The following is a 22,431-nucleotide window of genomic DNA, read 5'->3' as shown; positions in this document are numbered from 1 at the left end:
TCCTCTACCCTCCCGCGCGCCGGGGCAGGCGGCCGGGCCCGGGCCTGGGGGCGGGGCGGGAAGACGGCGGCCGGGAGTGTTTTCAGTTCCGCCTCCAATCGCCCATTCCCCTGTTCCCCTCCCAGCCCCCTCCATCCCATCGGAAGAGGAAGGAACAAAAGGTCCCGGACCCCCTGGATCTGACGGGGCGGGACCCGGCGCCACCGTGCAGGTAAAGCCTGAGCGCCCGCGGGCCTCCGGCTAGGGGTGTGTTTGCGTGCGTCCGCGGCCGGGGCGATGGGCTGTGTCACATGGCCGCGGCGGGTGGGGGCTGGGGTGTGGTGAGTTCGGGGGCTGTGGGTGCGCCGGCCCGGGCGTGCGGGTTCGGGGCCAGAGAGCCGGGGAGGTACGGTGCTCGGCGGCCCGGCGCTGCCGCCCAGCCTGGCGGGGGTGGGGGCTGCCTGCGTCCCTTCCCCTCGCGGCTGTAACACTCCATAGTTTGTGGTTCTGATTTTTAAAGCCGAAGGGCCGGAGCTCTTGGTTCAGGAGTTGTGGGGAAGCCTTCTTAGGGGCGCGTAATACTTTGCCTCCACTTTTTTTTTTTTGGTCCGGTAACCTTTGTTAACCATAGTAGTCTCGGGTTTTCCATGGCTTATGTGTACTCACAAACACGCACACAGCTGATAACTGTGATCATCCTTCACTCACTCGTGAAAGTTCTGCGGGTGGAGCCTATTAGTTTTTTATCACACGCTTTTGGAAAAGTCCTCGAAGTGATTTCTTTTATTTCAAACTTGGTTTTCAAAATTGCAACTTACTTTGTTCTCTTGGAGGGGGATACTGTCCTTGGGTCAGGTCCTTTTTTGTCTTTTATTTATCCTTACGATTTCCTTTTGATCCTAAACAGAAAATACCTGGGTTGGTTTTGTTATTCCTTCCTCTTAACACTTTAAAAGCAAAATACCACCAGTGTGTTGTCAACCATATCTTTTAAAAAGAAATCTCCAGGGAAAACGAGTTTGCAAGCAGCATTTTCCATCAAAGTCATGTCTTGTTTGTTACAATTTGGACTATCTTAAATTTGGGTGTGTGAAACTTTTAAAACGTCATGTGTAAAATAATTGTTAAAAAATAAATAACTTGGAGTAGTTACATCTTTTTAGAAATATCTTTGCGATGTGAATTTCCAAAATTCTTTTTCTCTCTTCTGACTTCATATGAATTGAACCTGATAGTTTCGTATGAATGAATCGCTGATAGGATGTTTTCCTTTAGCCTAATAATAAATTTGCTCGTATGCTGAAAATTTGCTATTCTACTTTCACCCCCGTTAAAAAAGTTTCTATCTTACAGAGAAGTTAGTTAAATTGTTCAATGGAGTTTCAACAGTTTTAATACATGAATTAGTGAAGCAGAGATGGAAGAAATAATTTAAAATGAGCTTCATAAATATACCATAGTTTGAGGGTTTTTAAAAAGTTTGCCTTCGGAAAACCCATACAAGATATTTAAAGAATTTCCTCTGCCAGAAGGTCATTTAGCAGACGTTTATATTAAATTCAAAAGTAATACTTTTATTTTTAAAGTTCCTTACCCTTTGCCGTAAACTAAGCTTTGGTAGTAAATATAAATAGTTCACATCTTTTGGCATTTGTAAAGAGTGTACCCACTTTTACTATAAATACTAAATTCTATTGGATTTAATTGAGTTCAAGGCAGTTCACTGGCCAGGTTTAATGTAACGTGATTGGAAACGTTGATTTTGGGGTTTTAGTAAGAAAATGCTCTTAGAGCTTGGTTTTTATACTTAGCCACACCTTCTTAAGTGCGGCCACAAGCATTGTAGGTGTTCAACAAAAGTTTGGTTTTTCAAGGTTGTAACCTACGTTTACTTAGTCATAAGTGGTCATGTCTCTACACAGTCTGTACGCTTCATGAAATAATAGTCTTTTAAGAAACTGCAGGGTAATTTCTTGCTGTTTGTGACTTACCAGGCTTGGTATGTGTTTTAACTCTGGTGTAGGAATATTGGGGATGGTTTTGTGTATTTCAGCAAAACTTCTCTTTGATAGAAACAAAGGTTGTTTCTGTTCTACTTCAAGATGGCCAGAGGTGGTTGTCACCTTTTCATTTTCACATTGTAAATATTAGAATCATGTTGCTATAATCTGGTTACTTCACCTTTGGGGGAATATATGTGAATGGAAAAGCTCAGTTTAGCTGTGTAAACTGTTGGGCAAAGACCTATTGAATTTTTACATTTTGCAAATATTGTCAGTTTTAAAAGACTTTCCTTATTCTTTTTTGGTTTTGATTCTGTTGGTTTTGTGCTTTAGGGCTCCAAAAACCTCCTTTTGTAGCAGCTTTAAATACAGGTGTTTTTGTAATGCATATAAAAGCTGTATTTAGTGCAGCCTGGCAGATGGAGATTTATTCATATTCTTGGGACAAAGAGTCATTTTTAGAGGGTGGAGGGGGACATGTCTTTTAGATTCCTAGCCTTTTGATGGGTGTAGAAGAGCCATTTTTAGGCCCATAGTTTCTGTAAGAGGTAAGATGTTTTCCACTAAGTATTCCAAAGGTATGTCAGAAAATGTGAAACGTAAAGAATTTAAAACCAGTTTAGGAGAGGTTGTGCATTTATTTTCAACAAATAACTTGTATTGAGCAAGTAGCATTTATTCATTTATTCAATAAACAGCTTTTTCTGTGTGTCAGGCTCTGGACTAGGCAATAAAGTATCTTACCAGCAAACAAGTACACCCCTGTTCCTTAATGGAGTTAGAAAAGTGGAAACTCATGTCCTTTGCCCAATTCTCCAGTGTTCAGAGTAAGACAGTTGTTAGTGTACAAATCAGGGGCACATGCGTTACTGAGCCATTCCTAAAGTATGCTTGCCTTGCTTCCTATCACATGTAACGGATAGCACTAGGGAAGATGTGAAGTGTTAACTCAGTGTCACTGGGAACAATTGTCACCAGTTTTACACAGCTTATACAAACTGAAGATACAACCAGTCTTTCAGAAACGTGTTTATTGCTGAACAGATGTACACTTGTAGAGCTAAGCTTCTTCTGACCTTAATTTGATCACTTATTGCCCTTTAGTTACAGAAACTGGTTAAGGAAAGAAAGCAAAGTTGAATAACTCAGGTTCCAGTGGAAGGATCAGGAATAAAGTGTAAAAACAGGTAGTTAAACCGAGACTCAGGATTGGACAGCAGTCTCGTGTAGTGGGTTTTGGAATCAGAGAGCCGTAGGCTAATATTTTGTTTCTCAGTTACAATATTGGGCAATTTACTGCTTAACCCCTGACCGTTGGTTTTCTGACAGAAAATGGAAGTAATAACCCCTTCCTTATTCAGTGATCACAATTAAAGTACCTAGAACATTGCCTGAGACATAAGGGTCCTCCCAAATGATTTCTTCCTCTCTTGTAGTTGTGGGTTTGTTACTTGGGCTTTTTCTAATCCAAATGATTTGCCTACACTATTATTATTGACCTATTATAAAATGTATATGAGAAGCAGACAATGAACAACAAAGGCTTGGGATAGCCAAATTGTCCCAGTCAATAGCTTAAAGCCTTGGAGCCCTTTAATAAGAACGCATTGGCATTTACTTAAAGTGTTTCTAACAAGCAAACTTATCTGGCTTCTAAACCTGCACTAGATTAGAAACAAGTAGATTATGGGTACTGTGGGAGGTTTACAGGGGGTGTGGTGGGGGCTGGGTAGTAGGATGTTAGCCTAGTGTCTCTTGTAAGAAAAAACCAGATAACAGCCCGGTGAGGATAACAGAGATAATCTACAAGACACAAAAATAGTCAAAGCCTGACTAGCATGTCTGGGGCCATTGAGTGCAGGACCAGACCTGAAAGCATAGTAATGAATGTTCATCAATTAGCTTAAATCATGTTTGGGAAAATCTTTTTAAGAGTGCAGTAATCTACATAATATACTTTAGATTGTCACTCAGGATGATTAAGAAATGTTCTTAAAGGGGTTGAAGATTGTGCTATAGCTTATGGTTTGTTTCATGAAAGATCCACAGTACCTGTTATGACCAAGATGTTTTTCATTTGTTTTGCCATTCAGACAGCCATTCAGATTCTAAGCTGAAAGGGTAGCCAGCAGTAAAGAAAGGCTGTCTCAGTGTGGTAGCACCCTATGCCACCCCCTTTCTTCAGAGCAAGTAATTTTTTTTTGTCAGAATACAGAAGTATCATAAAATTTCACTTGTGCTTTGACAGTAGCGTATGCTTTTCACTGTGCGTTGAGACAGAGTATGCTTGAGATTTCTAGGATAAAGCAAGAGTGAATAGTTGGCCAGTCTCTCTGTTGAGGGTTTCTTGACTCTTGTAATGTCTGCCCAGTATTAGCATTGATAATACTTCTGCCCAGTATTAGCATTGATAAGTTTTTTGATCTCATTTCTTCTAACCTTACCTCAGGGTTACTTTTTAAAACATCTACACCATCAGATAATTATTGGTGACCTTGTAATGTGTAGCCTTGGCTGTTTTTAAAAATCGGATTTTTTTTTTTTAGCAGTAGTACAAAAAAAAGTACTAGCCTTTTTGGTTTAAAAATGCATAGAGGCTTATTGCTTGTCCCTGATCAATTTTGATCATTTTTTTCAGGTTGGTGTAATTGTGATGTATTCAGTTAGGACATAATTCAATGTTGATTCTAGATTTACATCTGAAAGATAGCTCTCAGCTTCAGTTCAGCAATTTCATGTAGGAAGAATGTAATTTTTCCAAGCCAGGTGGATTTAGAAACTGCCTTTAGTTTGGTCAGATAGCCAGAAATATTAGGGCAATTCTGTGTCTTCTGTGCTTGCCTCACATTGTACAGTGTGAATGGTTCTCCTTGGCTCTGTGGGTTCCTCTTATTTGTAACTGAGGCACATTGATAGGACAGGTGCTTGATGTATCTTTAGATTTGTACTCTTAAGAAAATAGAAATTCTAATGTGATTAATTCTTATCAAAGTTTGTAAATTTACTGTGAAATTGTCATTAATTCTCCTAGGTAGCCCTGTTATTTTTCAAAATCTGGTTTTACATTGACCTCAAGGCTGTAGAGTAGTGGAAAGTGAGGATAGACTTTAGTTACTTCTCTTTAGTACACGTGTCTACCTTAATGTAAAAATGTGCATTTCCTTGAATAATGTACAATGTCATACCTTCCCTCATTTTGTGGGAAAGGGGGATGTAGTTTTACATTTAATATATTCAGTAAGAGTAATCTTGAGTGAACCACTGGTGTTCCATCTGTTCATTAGTTTGAGTCTCTTAAGTCAAAAAAGACTCTTGATCTGAGGAAGTAGCATAGTAAATCTGTGATCTTATAGTTTGCCTATATTTAAAAGTAAACTACATTTTCATATGCTGCTTCAGCTACTTCCAGAAATTCTGTAAAGACATAATGGTTAAGGTCTTGTAAATGTCAAGGAAATGTTCCATCCTCATCACATCTTTCATTTCAGAATGTGGAGTGGTGAGGCCGTAGGCAATGGCTCACGCCTGTAATCCCAGCACTTTGGGAGGCCGAGGCGGGCAGATCACTTTGAGGTCAGGAGTTTGAGACCAGCCTGGCCAACATGGTGAAACCCTGTCTCTACTAAAAATGCAAAAATTAGCTGGGTGTGGTGGCGGGTACCTGTAGTCCCAGCTGCTCGGGAGGCCGAGGTAGGAGACTTGCTTGAACCGGGAGGCCGAGGTTGCAGTGAGCTGAGATCCTGTCACTGCACTCCAGCCTGGGAGACAGGGTGAGACTCCATCTCAAAAAAAAAAAAAGAGAAAATGTGGGGTGGTGAATCTTTTTTGCAGAGTCCCCTGCATAAAATCCTCATAAATGATGCTGTGGAAGCTGGGCCCATGAGCCTTCTCCCTTGACTTGAATGAACTATTGAAACTTTTTTGTTGACTAGAGATACTTTATCTGTGGCAGTGAATGCAAATTTTCCTTATTGAGATCAGCTTTTAAAATTCTCTCTCTTTTTTTTTTTTTTGGAGACGGAGTTTTGCTCGTTGCCCAGGCTGGAGTGCAATGGTGCGATCTTGGCTCACTGCAACCTCCGCCTCCCAAGTTCAAGCAGTTCTCCTGCCTCAGCCTCCCAAGTAGCTGGGATTACAGGCATGCGCCACCATTCCCTGCTAATTTTGTATTTTTAATAGAGACGGGGTTTCACCATGTTGGTCAAGCTGGTCTCGAACTCCTGACCTCAGGTGATCCGCCAGCCTCGGCCTCCCAAAGTGTTGGTATTACATGCGTGAGCCACTGCGCCCAGCCTAATGTTCTTAATAGGCAGTTAGGTTGTAGTTCATTTTAGCTGATCAATTAAACTTTTTTTTTTTTTTTTAATGTTTTAGTTATCAGGAGGGTCCAACTTTGGCCTGAGGTTGTGCATTGGCCATTTCTGCTCTAAACCAGTGGTAGTCAGACTTAAAACATGCACACACCTGCACACACAGCAGCAACTAGAAAGCCTTGAGAGAGAAATACGCAGGATTTCAAAATGTAAAGCAGATAAAAGGAGTAAAGCTGTTTTGTAGAAGGAAGAATAGGCAGTTGTTGAAGTCCTGCCTGATCAGTTTTCCTCTCATCCTCACTACTAGGAAGCCTTTGAAGCACCACTGAACAGTAGGTCTTGGAGAAATTTTTGCTGTAGACCTGCTCTATCTTAACAGGTAGCTGCCAGCCACATGTGACTATTCAGCACTTGAAATGTGGCTGCTGTGACTGAGAAACTGAACGTTAAATTTTACTTAATCTAAATTTAGATAGCCATATGCAGCTGATGGCTACTGTATTAGACAGCACAGATGCCCAGGGACATTTACATCATTGTATAAAGTTGTGTTGGATGGCACTACTCTAGACTTTCCTTTAATTGAACTTTTATGGCCTGAGGACCCCACTCACGTGATTTGACGTGGTATTAGTTGCTGCTTCAGAAGAGGGTCAGGATAGACTTTGGGAATTTGAAGAGCAATTGGAGTAGTAGTACTTTGTATTTGTGCTGATTTGAGTCTGGGCCTGTGTAGTGTTGTCATAGGTGCTTTTTTTTTTTTTTTTTTCCAATAATCTGAGAGTGATAAACCAATATGTAAGTTATATGTTTACAAGTTGATTATAGAGTTGTGGATTCCACAAAACTCATTATAGGTGATAGGAATATAACTCCTAGGTAAAAACGAAAACAAAACAAAACAAACAAAAACAAATAGGTAGTCTCTTTACACAGCAGTCCCTATTTCATGTGAACTTTTACTAAAATAATAATTTTCTTGAATTAAATTCAAGCTTGCATTAGGTTTGACAGTCCATAAAGTTGAACACATCAATGTTTTCTGTTTGCTTTTGTTTAAAAGAAATCACCCATCATTCTCCATGAGGGCCAACCTAGGTTTCCAGTTGGCAGTGTCTTTCCTTACTAGCTTACGCTTTGGAAAGAACATAGTTATAGTGATAATTGAAAAATCTGTTTTTAAAAAATTGGCTTTTATGTATTTTAATATTTTTGAGGTTTTCTGTTATCCCAGTTACTAATGAATTATTTATTTGACTAAAATTCTGCTGCTTTTTTCTCTGCCTTGTAGTATGTTTGAACATACATTGCTAAAAATCTGGGTCTCCATAGAGGATTGCTTCCAGGACCCTCCTGCAGGGACCAGAATCTGAGAATGCTGAAGTCCCTTATATAAAATGGTGTAGAATTTGTTTTATGCAAGTTTTATTGTTATTCTTAAGTTGTCTCTAGATTACTTAATATCTAATACAATGTAAATAGTTGTTATTCTGTATTGTTTTAGAAATGATGAGAAAAAGTCTGTACATGTTCAGTACAGTCACAGTTTTTTCCTGAATATTTTTTATCCATGGTTGGTTTAATCCATGTATTTGGAACCCACAGATAAGGAGGATTGACTGTACAGTGATTTTATATTATTTCTAGTGGGACCTTAGATGTTGTAGATGAGGCAGCACCATCATGTTTAAAGTATGTTATGTTGAAATAATTAACTTTGGTTTTCTTTTGAAATAAAAATTCACATAGGTATTTGGGGAATATTTTGTATTTCCCTGCCGTTTGAAGATTTGAAATTTCTCTTCCCTCCATACATTTTAAAAGTGCAATCTACATTTGCATTCTACATTTAATCACTATCTGTCCTTGACTTCAACTTTGTGAAATTTTTTTTAACCATTCTTTTTCACATTTCCCTTCCTACTGGCCTTCCAGATGAACTGCCAAGTTTAGCAGTCTTTTCTCAATGATCATACCTTCTTCAGTGTTTGCTGTTATTGTTTATACTGTCTTTATCTAAATTTCTTAAAATGAGACAGACACAAGTTAGGCCCATTCTTCCTACTGTAAACAGATAAAAATGTTGGATAAAATATAAAACAAGTTTTCTCTTATGTATATAGGTTATCTTAAAGGGGGAGAGAAAGTGCCCAGGTTCTAGAAACTTAGAAAAATCAGTCAACTTTAAGGACAGTCTGGCTGTGGGGCATTTACTAGAGATAAGATTCAGTAGCTGGGGCTGAGATTATAATACCATTCAATGAAAGGAGACAGAACTCTGGGAACTGTGTGCCTAAAAAAATTAAAAAATAAAAAGTGTTCTCATATCATTGAAACATCTAGGGCTTCTGGGAGAAAGAAGCCTCAGACCTCTCTATGGAGGAACTGGAAAAACAGGCTTTCGATGGACTTAAATATCACAGCAAGGCAAGGCAGGGTCAATGAAAACAGATCTATAGCTGCATGTGGAATAGTGAATTTTTATATACATAATACATGACTGCAATCCAAAATTCAGGGATACGCAGTGAAGAGTCTCTTTACCGGTCTGTTCTTTGCCATACAGTTGCCAATCTCAAAGTTTTGGGATCACAGGCGTGAGCCACTGTGCCTGGCCAGATGTGTGAATATATCATCAGTCCTCTGTTGAACGTTTAGATGATTTCCAGTTTTGTGGTATTAAAAACAATGCAACAACAAATAACTTCATTTATATAGCATTTTGCTCCTTTGCAGGTTTGTCTGTAAGTTAGATTGCTAGGAGTAGTTCAAAGAATATCTACGTTTGTAATTTATTTTGGAGAATGTGTTTCATTCATTTTTTCGAATAACACATGCACATGGTATAAAAGTGAAAGAAAACAGAATAGTAAATACTGAGAAAAGTAAGTCTCCTTCACATCTCCTATAAATACTGAGAAAAGTAAGTCTCCTTCACATCTCCTATCTCCCGGTGCCCAGTTGTGCTTTCCAGAAATGTAATCACTGTTACTAGCTTCTCATTTATCCTGCTAGAGTTGCTCTGTCCAGTATGATAGCTACTAGCCACATGTGGCTATTGAACTCTTGGAATTGAGATGGACCACAAGCGTTAAATACACACTAATTTTCTAACAGTACAAAAACAGAATGTTAAATATTTCAGTGGTTTTTAATACTGATTGCAAATTGAAATAGTATTTTGGATATATTGGGTTAAATTAGTAAAATTATTAAATTATTTCATCTTGTAATTCCTGTTGTGATGGCATCAGGAAATGGGATCTTTGGGAGATAATGAGCCCTCATGAACGGGATTAGTGCCTTCATGAAAGAGACCCTTGTTAGCATTCTGTCCTCCATGTGTAGAAACCCAAAAAAAGCGGCAGTCTGCAACCCAGAAGAGGGCCCTTACTTGGAACCTAACCATGCTGGTACCCTGATCTCGGACTTGCAGCCCCCGGAACTGTGAGAAATAAATTTCTGTTGTTTATAAGCCACATAGTCTATAGTACTTTGTTATAGCAGCCTGAACTGACTAAAGCACACCTGTTTTCACTTTTTAAATATGGCTGATAGAAAATTTAACAGTATATGGTTTGCATCCTGTTTCTGTTGAATAGCACTGGTCTAAATAAATCCATACATATATAAATATGTACAAATATAAGAATTCCTCTTATTTAAAATTTTTTTCTTTTGCATTGTAATCTTTGGAATCAGAAATCTGCTGAGATGTTGGTAAAGAGTGGTTAAAAACTGTTCTTTATGGCCCCATCAATCACCGTTATCTGTTTGTCATTATAGCTCTCATCAGTGAAGGTTATGCTTCCATTGACATTTACGGTGTTCATTTTGGAGAGAAGATGCCATTGTTTTGGCTTCGTCTTTTTTTAACTTGCTCCGATTTGCACTGGTTGCCTCTACACCTAGTACACAGCAGTCATCCTGAGATTCCCCCTCACTAGCATATTAGGGATTGCCTTCATTTTCTCTTCTTTGTTAGATCTCCCGTTGTTTCTTTATGTGTGCGTATATGTGTGTGTGTGTGTGTGTGTGTGTGTGTGTATTTTTTGAGACAAGGTCACACTCTGTTGTCCAGTTGGAGTGTAGTAGGGTGATCATGGCTCACTGCAGCCTTGCACTCCTGGGCTCAAGTGTAGATCGTATTCCTTTTTGTTTTACTAGTATCTCGTTTTGATGAGACATATTCTTCAGAACCTTCCTGGAGAGGGTGTTGGCGCGCGGAGGGAGGGGCGGGGGCGGTAAATACTTGGAGATGAAATGCCTTTGTTCTGGGTAACATAAGTCTAGGTTGGAATTTTTTTTTTGAAAAATTATGAAGTCCAGGATTACGAAGCCATTGCTCTCTTGACTTTATTTAGTGTACTGTTGACAAAACCAAAGCCGTTTTGATTGTTTTCTGTATAACCTATTTTTTTTTTTTTCCCCTCCTTGGAAACTTCAGGCCCTTTTTTTGTCCTTCTCATTCTGGTTTCGCTACAGTGGGCCTTCATGTAGGTTTGTTTTCATTTATTTTACTGGGGTCTTGATGGGCCCTTTCCATCTGGAAACTCCCATCTTTCAGTTCAGGGGCTTTTTCTTAATTTATCTGTTTGACTCCCCTACTCTGCATCTCTGTATTTGGAATGGCTGTTGGGACATTGGACCTCTGGAACCAGCCTTCCAATTTTTTTCGCTTTTTCTCTACTGTTTCCCGTCTTTCTTTTCTCATTTCTGGAAGATTTCTTCTACTTTATCTTCTAGCACTTCTATTGATTTTTCCCCCCTATTTCTGCTGTCATGAGCTATCAAGCTACGCAAAAGCTGTTCAGTTCTCTGAATGCTGTGTTTGAGAGCATGCTGCTCTTTCTTCAGGGTTGCTGAGTCTTGTTTCTCTGGCCATACTGATGTTTTAAAAATGTTCTCTTTCTCTGTGTAGTCTTTTCTTGAAGCTGATTTTTTTTCTGGTTTTGTTTGACGTTTTTCCTCAGATAAAGTAATTCTTTAGAAGTGGGGATCTAAAAAGCTGATCAAAAACTGAATGTGTGGGTGAAACTTGTCTCCTTTCAGTTTCAATGGAGAGGGATCTGAGCAGGCTGTTTGTTGGTAAACTCCCAGTATTAGCATCTGTGTGCCTTTCCTCCTGGCTTGGTCGGGTACCCTGGTGAAGTCTTTTGAGCTGAATAACTGGGCGGAGGTCTGGCTGCTAGTATTTGGGAGCCAGAACCCAGTGGAGGAAGGGGTTTGGGAGTTGACATTTAGCATAGTGTGCTTATGTTCATTGACACGCTCTTTTCTTTCTATTTATACCCAGGCCATCTCCTAGTCCAGAGATTGTTGTTTTCCCCTTTGCAGAAAGTAAACGTTGAGGCAGAGGATTAGTTAACCAGAGACAGTAAGGGGCGCAAATCTAAGAACTGAATTCTTTTCTACAAAGCTCTAACAAGTACCACCTATTACTCCTTCCCCCGCCTGGCCCTCAATTCTTGCCGTGACTTGCTGTTGGTTCCTTAACTTTTTGAGGATTTCTGTGTTAATCGTTTGTTTTCAGCTTTCCCTACAGCTAGTCTAGAGTTAGTAGTTTCTAATCTGTTCAATTACTACTCACCCATTTTCCAGCCATTAAAAGTTTGCTTCTGTTTTCTCCTTACCTCTTCTCCCTATCCTGAGGTTTCTGCTTTTTAAAAATTCCCTTGGACGGGCGTGGTGGCTCATGCCTGTAATCCTAGCACTTTGGGAGGCTGAGACAGGAGGATCGCTTGAGTCCAGGAGTTAAAGCCTGGGCAACGTAGGGAGAACCCATCTCTTAAAAAAAAATTATTTATTATGGTTTTTAATAGACTGTTTTCATCTGCAATGCAATGATAACTTAAAGTTTTCCATTAAAAATTTTTTACCGATAACTCTCCAAAAGAATTGAAATAGAATAATGTGTAACTCCAAGTCAGTGGGGATGAGGGGTGCAAATGAAGAGAATTTGATCACTCCAATATAAGGCAGGGAAGAAGAAAAAAGTAAAGAAAAATGGATAGATATTAGAAAACACAAAATAAGATGGTAGAAAATAAGCTCAAATATCTCCATAAACTCAATACGTAATTTCAGGTTAAACTTGCTGGCTAAAGGAGATCAAAAATTTAAAAAATCCAGTCAGCTGTATTTTACAAGTGAAGATACTCCTAAAAGTATGATGACATAGTTTAAAAGCAAAGGAATGGAAAAGAGATACTAGGTACCTAGCATCTAGTATCTCTTTTCCATTGGAAGAATTGGAAGAATTACGGGGATAAATCAAATCTGTAATCGTAGTAGAAAATTTTAATGTATCTCTCAGTAATTTATGAAAAGGTAGGTAGGTAGATTTAAAAAACTACAAGGTTATAAAGGATGAGAAGAGTACAATTAGCAAGCACCCAACAATTACAGGAGATACATTCTGTAAGGAGAATCGCTTGTACCCATGAGGCAAAGGTTGCAGTGAGCTGAGATCGCACCACTGCACTCTAGCCAGGGCGACAGGGCGAGACTCCATCTCAACAACAACAACAAAAATAGTACCTTTGGTTTAGTGTATGTAACTAAGTTGAAAAGAGTGCCAGGATTGATAGAGGAGGAAAAAAATGGACAAATGTATTGGAAATGAAGAGGTGGTGTAACTGCAGACAAATTGAGATTTTAAAACTGCAAGAATACTGTGAACAGTTTTATTTCTTTAAATTTGGAAACAGGTCAAGTGGACAATTTCTAGCAAAATAAATTACACAGTTGGCTTAATAAGAATTAGAAACTTCACTAGATTATGATTTAAAAACTTAAAAGTCGGCCGGGCACGGTGGCTCACGCCTGTAATCCCAGCACTTTGGGAGGCTGAGGTGGGCGGATCACGAGGTCAGGAGATCGAGACCATTCTGGCTAACACGATGAAACCCTGTCTCTACTAAAAATACAAAAAAAATCAGCCGGGCCTGGTGGCGGACGCCTGTAGTCCTAGCTACTTGGGAGGCTGAGGCAGGAGAATGGCGTGAACCTGGGAGGTGGAGCTTGCAGTAAGCCGAGATAGTGCCACTGCACTCCAGCCTGGGCGACAGAGCAATACGCTGTTTCAAAAAAATAAATAAATAAATAAATAAATAAAATAAAGTCATGTCGGAAATATACCAGACTGGGCGTGGTGACTACCACTTCGGGAGGCTGAGGTGGGTGGATCACTTGAAGTCAGCAGTTCAAGACCAGCCTGGCCAACATGGTGAAACCCCATCTCTATCAAAAATACAAAAATTAGCAAAGCGTCGTTTCAGGCGCCTGTAATCCCAGCTAATCAGGTGACTGAGGCAGGAGAATCACTTGAACCCAGGAGGCAGAGGTTGCAATGAGACAAGATTGTGCCACTGCACTCTAGCCTCGGCAACAGAGTGAGATTCTTTCTCAAAACAAAACAAAATAAATATACCTGTACCAATATAAAATTTTAAGTCCTCAAGGAAAACACCAGACTACAAATGAAAACCCCATATGGACAAGTGCAACCAAACATGGGGAATTAAATCTTATATAAAATGTTACAGAAAAATTACTTTGCAAGGCTACTATAATCTTGATACCCCAACCAGATAGTGTGAGAAGGGGATATAGGCTGCATTCTCACCAATGAACATGGCAATAAAAATTGTAGTTTGTAAAATGTTAGCATTTACTCAAAACAAAAATACCATGACTAGTTAGGGTTTGTCTCAGGAATGCAGTGATGATTAAACATTAGAAAACTCGTAAATGAAATTCATCATGTTAACACATTAAAGGAGAAAAGTCATATAACTTTGGACAACGGGAAAGCATATGATAACATTTAGTGTTTGTTCGTGACAAAAATTCTTAGAAAATGAATACAAGAGAACTTTCGAAAGGGTGTTTAAAAAAACACAGAGTACTGACAGCATAATTCCATCTATATGAATTTCTAGAACAGGTAAAATTAATACTCAGTGATAGAAGTCAGTAGTTGCCTGGGATGGGGAGGGTAGATTGACTGAAGAGGGACATAAGGAGACATCTGAGATGCTGGAAATGTTGTCTTGTCTGGGATGGTGGTTATGTGAGTGTAAACATTTGTTAGAATTATTGATTTCATGCTCACTCATGGCTCACGACCCTCAGTTTAGAGAAATTGTAGAGTGCAGCGTATGGTCAAATGTCTCATCTAGCTAAGTGTGTGTATATACTAGCTTGCAGTGTAAAATGTACTTTTCACTGTGGGACTTTTTTTGGTTAAAAAGTTTGAAAGCTTCTGCCCTAGAAGAGCTTTTACATAGTATAAAATGATATATGCCAGCGTATTCGTAGCAGGTTGTGAGAGAGGAAAATTGGAAACCTAACTGGTCATCCCGAGTGAATGGACAATGAACTGTGCTAGTCATAAAATGGAATTCCATGTGACAGCTAAAATGAATGAACTTAGGATTTAGGATTATATATGTATCAGCATGTACTGAACAGTATCAAACTTTCGTATAAGTTTATAAAATGTACAGAACTGTATTGTATGGATACAATATGTAGCAAAACTGTTAAATGACCATGGGGGAACATCGGGATAGTGATTATCTCTGAGAAGCAAGGGGGGGGGGGGGAATGGTATCAAAAAGGAATACATAGGGGGCTTTAGCTGTATCCATATCTTGTCTTATTTCTTATATCTGATCAAGTACTGCAAAATGCTAAGATATGACAGCTAGATGGAAAGTACAAGAGTGTTCGGTATGATATTTTTGTGTAATTTAAGTCTCCATTTACAATAAAAACCAAGATACCTGGAGAAATAAGGAAATTTAACAAGATGTAAGTTTTTTTATGGAGAAAATTATGCAACTTATCAATAGATAATAAATAAATGGAAATATTCATTTGCATAGTAGGAGTACTTGATATCTTAAATATGTTTTCCATAAACTAATATAAATTCATTGCACTTCCAGTCAAAATCCTATAGGATTTTTGTAGAACATGCTAAACTTAAAGTAACCAGCAATACTACACATCTGAAAAGTAAGGAAGGAGGATCACCCTGGCAAATATCAAGACTAACTAGAAAGCAGTAGTAATTAATATTCTCTTACATTGATGTTAAGTGTGAACAAATAACAGAATAGAAAGTGTGCGATCAGTACTTTATTTAGTATGAATTTGCTATGCGACAGAAGTAGCATTATGACTTAGTGAAAGGTAAACTTGAATACACAGGCTGTCCTTATGAGAGATGGTTAGATCACTGTCTCACCTCTTAAAACCAAATTTCTGATCTTTCTTTTAGAAACTTTATTTGAAAAGTAAAACTGAAGTGTCCATAAGAATATCTAGAGGGGATTCTCTGTATTGCTTTGGGGTATTTATTTGTGCCTCACATTCCTCATTTGTAAATAATAGTACCTACCCCAGTTGGTTCTTAGGATTTAGAATTCTTGCTTACTGGACTGTTAGTCTTAAGCACTCAGTAAATGTTTCCTACCATATTTAGAGGCAGAGCAAGATTTCTTTGAAAAGAGGCAAGGTAGTGTCATAAAAGATTTTTAATTAAAATATAACTTTATGTGTTCCAAAAGACAATATAAAATGAAAAGTCATTCTAAGGATTTAGAGATTTTTTTGTAATACATACTCAGTGATAGAGTTATGTCAGAATAAAAACAGTAAGAAAAGGACCACCTAATTGAGGACTCTGCAAAGAATATGTACTGTTTAATTAAATGTGCAGAGAATGCTATTTGTCAACCTTCAGTATAGAGTTAATAACTTGAAGGCTTTACTACAAGTTCAGGATAATTAGACCTCTTACCTTATTGAAACTTTTCGGTGAGTAATCTTAGAATCCTAATTTTACTAAGATATCATTTGGTAAGCTGACTTGTTCAACTGTAAAGATAAAGTCTTTGTGTTCTTTTGAAATCTGCATTATGTAAGTATCAGTTATTGCTGGAATTAGAATTAGTGTCTGAACTTAGATTTCAGTTCTGCAGATGTTGAACATTTATTTCAGTAGAGAATTTGCTGCCACACCATTGAAGGAAATCTGTATATTCTGTAAATGACTCATTCATATTTTGATGGCAACTTGATCATAAGTCTAGTTTTCTTTTTTATGTTTCATTTGTTTTTAACCTGGAGCACATCGTTATCTGTTCCTTGTCAACCTACATTCAGTCTATTTACACTTCAAAAATATTGGCTAAAAATACTTCAGTTTTTAAAATAAAAGTTTAACTGAGATGTATTATCAGCATTACTTAACAACAAATGGTATTTTATTACATAATTTTAAAATTTTCCAGAGATATTAGACAGATGTCAGCCAGCTGTGGTTACTGAGACATGCAAAGGTAAGGCTGGTAACTTTAAGTGTTCACTTAGTTCCAAAATGGTTTTAACTCCTCTTGGAAGACATGGGACACTGAAATCACGTGGCAGTACCAGGTCATGTGGCCATTCAGATGACCCAGAATAGGCTTAACTTAAGGTAATTTCATTTCAGTGAAGAAAAAATACTGTAAAGATTTTATAGAAAACTTTTAGGAATACAGCTTAACTCATACGAAACATTTCTCCTGACAAAAGTGTAACAGAAGCTGGGCACGGTGGCTCATGCCTGTAATCCCTGTGCTTTGGGAGGCCGAGGCAGATGGATCATCTGAGAGGTCTGGAGTCCGAGACCAGCCCGGCCAATATGGTGAAACCCCGTCTCTACTAAAAATACAAAAAATTAGCCCGGCGTGTTGGCACCTGCCTGTAATCCCAGCTACTCCAGAGGTTGAGGCAGGAGAATTGCTTGAACCCAGGAGGCGGAGGTTGCAGTGAGTCAGGTCACGCCATTGCACTCCAGCCTGGGCAACAAGAGTGAAACTCCGTCTCAAAAGAAAGTGTTACAGAAACAATTTACTCTCATTCCTCCTAATGTTGCAAATCACTTTTATTTTTGCTGTTTATACAGAAGCTTCATTTTTTATTCATTTTTTAAGCTAAATTCTTATGAATGGAGTAATTGAACAAAAGATATAGATACTCTAGAGAGATTCTTCTTAAATTTTGCTTTTTCTATCAGTTTTTTGCAAGGAACAGAGATATTACTCATGTTAACTCAAAAAGAGGTTTTGTTCTGAGGATATAATTGTGGAGCTGGAACAGGCCTGGACAGTCCTCAGAAACCAAGCCTAGAGATTGGCCGCTCTGCTTTTCTTCAAGACACCAGTTGTCTCAGCCTAGCCCCGGCACACACCCTTACTTGTACATTGATTGCTATCTCCCGAGTCTACTGTATTTTATGCTGCCTCCTGGCCATGTGATGAACGTAGTTACTTACGTAAAGGCATGTATAAAACTGACCCTTCAGCCTTCAGGGTTGTTTCTCTTTCCTCATTCCAAATAGTGATTAATGTACCATTACATGCTACTCAGTTACATTAGGTAGTTGGTCACATTAGTTGTGTTTCAGTCCTTTTCCCTAAACTGCATATCCAGTAGATCAGCAAAATGCAGATTGTCACTGAAATAAATGAAGTAGTAATACTCCTATCATTAGCAGTAATTTCTGTCTTCAGCTTTTTAATCTGCACTGGTCTTATTTTCCCCTCATCTTCTACCACAGTGCTTCCTGTGCACCATATTTTAGTGATAACCTAAATTTTTCATCTCTCCTAGAACATTTCCTGTCTTTAGAAAACATGCTGAACTTCCCACCTGGTGTACTCTCTCTCTTAATACTTGTGCTCTGGTGTCAACTTCAGTGACACCTTTCCTTTCCAAAGGTTAAATTAATCCTGTTCTCTGTGCTAGGATAAAACTGTGCTGCATACTACAGTGTCTGTAGTTGGCTCCTCTAGAGCATATTTTGTGGCACAGCGTAGGATTCCAACAGGGGCCAAAGGTAGCCAGGTACACTTTTTGCTGCCCAGTAGTCCCAGGTTTTTAGTTGGTAGATTATTACGTGTGTTTGATGGAGTTTTGTGTATTTGCTTTATTTTATCAAGTTACATACTACAGTACTTATTTGTGTGTCATATTACAGTTTAACTGGGCTACTGTTAAGTTCACTGTTGCTCTTTTATTTGCATTACAATTCCCTAGTTATGCGCAAACCTCACTTTCCCACCATTTCTACTATATTGCTAAAGAAAGGTACATAATCCTATTATTGACTCCTTTCAAATTTTTAGTGTTTGAACCCTAGTTGGACCCCCAGGGTTGCCGATGCAGTATTGTTATGTGGCATTCCATACATCCCTAAAAAGGGTTGACATGGCCAAATTTATGAAATTCATGAAATTTGGCATGCTATGTTGCCTCTTCCTGGAGGGAGGCCTTGAGACCAGTCTCCTGAATTGAGCTTGAGGACGCATTAATTTTTTTTCTGTTTTGAGGGGTGTGAGTATGATTATATTAGGTTATGGCCATTCTTTTCTTTTCTTTTTTTTTTTTTTTTTTTGAGGTGGAGTCTCGCTCTGTTGCCCAGGCTGGAGTGCAGCGGTGTGGTCTTGGCCCACTGCAACCTCTGCCTCCCAGGTTATCCTGCCTCAGCCTCCTCAGTAGTTGGGAGTACGGGCACTTGCCACCATGCCTAGCTAAGTTTTGTGTTTTTAGTAGAGACGGGGTTTCACCATGTTGGTCAGGCTGGTTTTGAACTCCTGACCTCGTGATCCACCGGCCTCAGCCCCCGCCTTGGCCTCCCAAAGTGCTGGGATTACAGGCATGAGTCACCACATCCGGCAGTTAGGGCCATTATATTTTCTAACAAATTATACCAAGGGCTGAATATCTTCAGTTTGAGGACTTTTTTGAGAACATTCTTTTGATCATTTAAAGTTCTTTTTTGAGCTTTTACTTAGTTTCTTTTTTAGTAAATATACAGTTGACCCTTGAACAATGGGGTGGTTGGGATGCTGTCCTTCTGCACAGTGAAGAATCTGTATATAACGTTTGACTCTCTTAAAACTTATTACCTACTGTTGACTGGAAGCCTTACCAATACATAAACAGTTGATTAACCCATATTTTGTATGTCACATGCATGATAAACTGTGTTCTTTAAGCTAGAGAAAAGAAACTAAGAAAATCATAAGGAAGAGAAAATACATATACTATTCACTTAGTGGAAGTGGATCATCATGAAGGTCTTCATCCTCATTGTCTTCACTCTGAGTAGGCTGAGGAGTAGTTGGTCATGCTGTCTCACAGGTGGAAGAGGCAGACTAGGAGTCAGGCACATTCAGTGTAACTTTATGAAAATAAGTAATTTTTGCCTGACTTTTTTGCATTTTCATTTCTCTGAAAATGTTTCTGTGTGGTACCAATCCTCCTTACACCTTTTGCTTTAGTTTCAGTGCCCATGGCATAGAAGAATCTGTGTTATAAGTCAAAAGCAGCCTTGAATAACTGAAACCATATATATATATATAGCTAGATTGTCCTGTGTCATTTGTTTTCTGGCACTGCTTCTTCTGCATGTTCTTCCTCATCTGGAGCTGATTTAGAAGCACTGATCTCCATTATGTTGTCTTCTGTTAATTCCTCTGATGTGGTGTCTGTTAGCCCTTGAATTTCTCTAAAAAGATCCGTATCTTGAAGCCCTTCACTCCCCCCTCCCCCCCCTTTTTTTTTTTTTTGCCATATCCACAGTCTCTTATGATTTCCTCGATAGGCTCTGGTGTAAATCCTGTGAAGTCAGGCATATCTGCACACTGTTTTCTCCAGTAGGAATGTGTCATTTTGGACTTGATGACTTTCGTGGCTTTTTTCTATAACAGCAATGGCATCTTCAATGGCGTAATCCTTCCACACTTTGGTGACACTCTATCAGAGTTCTTTTTCGTAGCATTGACAGTCTTTTCCATGGAGTACTGTGTGTAATAAGCCTTAAAGGTCCTTACGACTCCCTAATGTAGTGGCTGATTTAGAGATGTTATTAATGTCCTCTGGGACAAGTAGATAACTTTGACACATTTGGTGTTGGAATCATGGGGTTATGGGTTACTAGGGGCATTGTCCAATATCAAAAGAACTTTAAAAGGCAGTCCTTTACTGGCAGGGTACTTGACTTCAGGGACAAAGCATTGGTGGAACAAATCCAGAAAAAGGGCTCTGGCTGCCCTGGCCTTTTTGTTGTGGCAGCTGGCATTTATCTTTTCCCTTCAAGGATTGGAGGTCAGCAGCCTTATAGAGAAGGGCAGTCCTAATCATAAGCCTGACTGTATTTGCACAAAACAGTAGAGTTAGCCTGTCCTTTCCTACCTCAAATCCTGGTACTTGCTTCTCTTTTTGCTAATAAATGTCCTTTGTGGCAGTTTTGCCCCCTAGAATAGAGCACTTGTGTCTGCATTAAAATCCTGTTCAGGCAGACACTCTTTCTCAATGATTTTCTTAATGGCACCTGGGAACTCATCTACTTCGGTTGGCAGAAGCTCCTTTCCTGTTATCTTGACATTTCTTAAGCCACGCCTCTTTCTGAATTCTCAGACATCTTTTGCTTTCATTAAATTTTCCAGCTTTAGATCCTTCACTTTAATTTTGCTTTAAGTTGTCATATAATGACTGCGCTTTTTCTCAAACCATATGATAGTCTATAGGTACGCCTTTCTTTATAGCAATCCTGTACCCACATAAAACCTGCATTTTCAATATAAGATACAAAGTTGTTTCACAGAAGGTGCAAGGTCTTCACACCTGCTGACGTAGCTGCAGTGACAGCTTCACAAATTTCTTTTTTTTTAAACAGTAGTTCTTACACTGGATTCATTTATCTTGAAATGGCGGGCAACTGCAGCTGCAGACCTCAGTCTGCGGTACATACCAAGCAATTGGAGTTTTTCTTGTAATGTCATGGTTTTTCTCTGCTTCTTGGGAGCACTTTCAGCATCACTAGTGGTACATCATGTGGATCTCATGGTGTTAGTCAAGGCTTATGGTCTTGCACTACACATGGTGAAAATTACATGAGCTATGTGAGAGATCACTTTTTACCGTGATACTCAATTTACTGGAGAGAAGAACTGCTCATGCAGACATGATTAGCCCCACTCAGTGGATACCCGCGATACTTCCGCTCACCGTGATAGCAACAGGAGGTGGCGATGAAATCATTACAGTAGTGCAGTATGTACTACCGTTAATCTTGTGTAGTTACGATTTAATACTTCATCTGAATGTTTACATTTCTCTTGACTGTAAATGGCTCCACCTATGGTCTGTGTTTGTGTAAGTTTTGATCAGTTTTAACTTTTTATAGTAGATTTTTGTATTTCATGGTGGTAAATGATAGGCTAGTATCTACATATCTTTTATGCATTTATAACATACCTTTTCTTAGTTTTTTTCAGTGTTTCTAGGCTACCTGGTTTTTCTGAGTTTTTTTTTCAGATTGTCTCAGATCTCCAAGACATTTTGCAGTGTTTCTTGAATAAAATCTGTGTATAAGTGGACCTATACAGTTTAAACCCATGTTATCCAAGGATCAATTGTATAGCTGTTAGAACAACCATTTTGTCAGTGCCTCATGTAAGTTTGTGTTGGCTGTCATTTGGGCTCTCAATTTTTGTCCTCAAAACAATACCCCTTCCACCCTCCATCCACAAATATTTGCCTACATGTACTTGCAGAGGCTATCTGCATGTACACTTCTGCATAGACCCTTCTAAGCTTACATCTTTGGTCACTTGCAACCTCCTGTCTTCTGAAATTTACAATGTGTGTTGACATGTTGAAGCTTTTGAGAAGTTCTTCAGTAAAGAAGTCTGTTTAGTTTATTTAGGAACTTCTTAATATGTTTGTCCAGCACCTTTTTAATTTTTTTGAATTGTAATTTACATTGCTAAAAAGCACAAACTTTATTTTTTTATTTTTTTTATTTTTCCCATCATTAAAAGTTTTTATTTTATTTTTTTATTTCTTTTTTTGTAGTTTTCAAGTCTTATTTAGTTTGCTTTCTTTTTTTTAAAATTAATTTATTATTATTATTATACTTTAAGTTCTAGGGTACATGTGCATAACGTGCAGGTTTGTTACATATGTATACTTGTGCCATGTTGGTGTGCTGCACCCATCAACTCGTCATTTACATCAGGTATAACTCCCAATGCAATCCCTCCCCCCCTCCCCCTTCCCCATGATAGGCCCCG

General features: G+C 38.8%; 1 protein-coding gene across 9 annotated transcripts in view; it reads left to right on the top strand.

Annotated features, from left to right (window-relative positions):
• Positions 1–22,431, top strand: part of SMAD2 (SMAD family member 2) — a 91,088-nt gene that overhangs the window by 566 nt on the left and 68,091 nt on the right. For 6 of the 9 annotated variants that reach the window (XM_009192691.4, XM_021930107.2, XM_021930108.1 and 3 more), the window contains exon 2: positions 126–211. The exons of the other annotated variants lie outside the window; for them this stretch is intronic. The gene's annotated coding sequence lies outside the window, so the exon portion shown is untranslated. The remainder of the gene's footprint in view (positions 1–125; positions 212–22,431) is intronic. 9 annotated transcript variants of the gene reach the window in all.

Source organism: Papio anubis, chromosome 19, assembly GCF_008728515.1.
Source record: "Papio anubis isolate 15944 chromosome 19, Panubis1.0, whole genome shotgun sequence".
Classification (NCBI taxonomy): domain Eukaryota; kingdom Metazoa; phylum Chordata; class Mammalia; order Primates; family Cercopithecidae; genus Papio; species Papio anubis.
This window is presented reverse-complemented; position numbering and strand designations above follow the sequence as displayed.